The sequence below is a fragment of the Apis dorsata genome, unplaced genomic scaffold, assembly GCF_000469605.1.
Source record: "Apis dorsata unplaced genomic scaffold, Apis dorsata 1.3 scaffold_196, whole genome shotgun sequence".
In the NCBI taxonomy this organism is placed as follows: Eukaryota; Metazoa; Arthropoda; class Insecta; order Hymenoptera; family Apidae; genus Apis; species Apis dorsata.
The window spans coordinates 508,719-511,714 of NW_006263480.1; the positions used below are offsets into that span (position 1 = coordinate 508,719).

Sequence of the window (2,996 nt, forward strand, 5' to 3'; positions counted from 1 at the left end):
ATATACAGTTTCTTGATCGAAACTTTCCACTTAATCTTTCACTAGAGTTCCATTTTTGATCATAGACCAGAAGCCAAACTCTGTCATTATAAGTGCATGTCTTGTTACGTATCAAATTGCATCTAGTGGAAGTGATATCTAATGGATGGTATTTTGTATGATAAAAAACATTGTTTAGCTTCATAATTATAGTTTAATAACTTTTCCTAATTTTTATTATAATTTCATATAAATTGATTAGGAATCATATGAAATTTTACCAAATATAAAGATATTTTTTCAAGCTTCAAGATTTATTTTTAAAAACCCTACAGTTAAATAGTCAAAATTAAGAATATATATTATATAGAATATATAGAATATATTTAGAATATATATATTTTCAAAATATATTATATCTTGCAAAAAAAGAGAAAGAAATATACTCAAATAATAATAATATTAATTCAGATAATGATATTGAATATTACTCGATAATCTAATTAAACACTTGTAAAAAATATACAAGCACACGAAATTGAAATTTCCAAATATTTCCCAAACTCGATCGATCTGAATTAAATTCTAAAATTTTCCCTCCACTGTATATATATACAAGAAATGAATACTTGTCAAATTTACGTCAAATGTTTGAATCATAGATGCACCCCTTCCTCCTCCATGGTAATTTTTCCACATTCTCCGCGAATTTTTTTCACTTTCGCAACTGTCATGACCAAACGATCGTTGCGGATAAACCCGAGAGAATAGTTCAATCTATCGCGATATTGTAGCGGGTGAACCGAGAGGATCGAAGCCAACTCTCTCTCTCTCTCTCCCTCTCGAAGATCGTATGGACAATATTTGGATCACGTGATCACGAGAAGAGAAATATCGTGGAATTTTCCGTTTCCAAGAGTTCCAGTTATATTTGTTTTCCTTTTCTCCCGCGCCCCGTGTTATCGCCTCGAAGGGGGATTTTCGACCACCCCACAGCTCCCTCGGCAACGGAGGGAGGAAAGGAAAGGAGCCGTGGTTCCACGTTGGAACTAATTTCACGGCGAATCGCTCGAATCCCTCCGACTCCTTTATTAGATTTCCCACGGCCAGTGTACATGAGACGAATGAGCGGATCAAGAAACGGGGGGGAGGGGGAGGAAGAAGAAGAAAGGAGCACGCTACGGGGAGGGAGGGTGGAGAAAGTTGCCGGAAGGAAGAGGAAAAAAACGACTGATCGAGGGGGAGAGGATAAACATGAATGGAATATATCGAGGGGGAGAAACGGTAGTTTGGAAAAGGGGTGAAGTTTGTAAAGATGCTTTTCGAGCGGAATAAGACAAAATTGTACGATTATTTTTTTTTTTTTTTTTTTAGCAGCGAGGAAAAATCGATCTCTTCGTGTGAAAATTCATTCTTGAAGAGTGTGTGTTTTGATGTAGTTTTTTAATTTAGTTAATTTTCACGATATAATTCGTTCGGTTTTGAATTTCTTTCTGTTCAAAATTATATTTAGGGGAACATTAGTGGATCTTTTGTAATATTTTGGTATATATTATATATTCTATTTTTTCGGTTGTAAAATCATGACATAAAATTCTACTAGCATAGCATTTCCTTAAATAGATTATTTCTTTTTACGTGTTTGATGCATTTTCTTCCCTATTGTATTAAAACAATTTATTTCAAAATTCGATATTTTGCCTAAAATTTAATCGTCAATTATAATTACCAACTTCGGTCTATATGCGATGTTATTAATGTTCGGTATTTTCGAAAATCAATTTACGGTATTTGGAAACAGAATTCATTAGATTTCAACAACCTAAATATTACATAATACATAATACATAAATAATTTTTCCTTCCTGTTAAAAATCATCGGTTAACGAAATATAAATTTTCTTCCAATGCCAACGGGAATAATAATTACACAATTTATTTTATTAATATCAAAAAATTTGTCAAAAAAAAAAAAAAAAGAATCGATTATGAAAAAACGAGTAATGATAAACTATCATCTATTCTCCAAAGGTTAAAAGTTAAATTGAACTTTTCGTATTTCAAATGAAAGTAGTTTCGAAATAATCCAAACTATTTTCCACGACTATGGAATATATGAAAATTCGCATCGTTGGTTATCTAAATTCTCATTAATTCTCTCTCTCTCTCTCTCCAAATAAATTTGCAAGTGGAAATAAATTTGCAAAAATCGTGAATAGGTTGGAGAAGAGAGAGGCTAGACGAAAACAGATTCGAATACAGATCGAGAGAGATTCTCTCAGATATTCAGTACACGTCAACGAAGGGAGGGGTGGTTGATGTACAGAGAGGTGGTGGGTGAAAGGGAAGGGGAAACAGGGGTTGCCGGGTAACAGAGAGGTAGGATAAGAGTTCCCAGGGGTGCCTAGCAACCTGTTGCTACCCTAAAATTTCGACCGGCTGGAATGAAGTGTGGGTGGGCAGGGATGCGAGTATCTATAAATGTACTGGGTGTTTCTTTCTAAAAATTCCAAATTCCAAATTTCTGTGAATAATATGTTGACGTTTGATGAATTCTCCCTTAGATTTAACCAACGATAGGCATTTGATCAATCACGCGCACGTGATTTAATTTCATTTTTGAAAATACAAGAATTAAAATAAAAGGTCAAAATTAAAGTTTCTTGTCGAATATGATAAAATTTGTAACTGAAAAGCTTTTAAAAAAATTGCACGTTTTTTAGTTTTGCATTGGAAATCCATAACATAACGAATATATTATTTTATGGCAGAAAGATAGGGTGTGAATAATCGAACGGTAGGATCATAAAATGAAGAGCGATATTTTTTTTTTTTATACAGAATTTTTTTATATACAGTTTGATAAATGGTTGCGAAAAAGATTCCAGAGAGCAATAATTTTTTTACGATGATATTTTAACGACAATCTTATCGATCCAAATCGAAGATCTATTTTTAACCCTCTGTTTAAGCTGGCTCACTTTTGATCCATATCTCTGACTATATATATATATATA

General features: G+C 32.9%; 1 protein-coding gene across 1 annotated transcript in view; it reads left to right on the plus strand.

The window, feature by feature from the left end:
- Window positions 1-1,996: 1,996 nt before the first annotated feature.
- The window catches only part of LOC102677007 (voltage-dependent calcium channel type A subunit alpha-1), a 123,349-nt gene continuing 122,349 nt past the window's right edge, over window positions 1,997-2,996 (plus strand). Inside the window, exon 1 of the mRNA XM_031509983.1 lies at window positions 1,997-2,469. The gene's annotated coding sequence lies outside the window, so the exon portion shown is untranslated. The remainder of the gene's footprint in view (window positions 2,470-2,996) is intronic.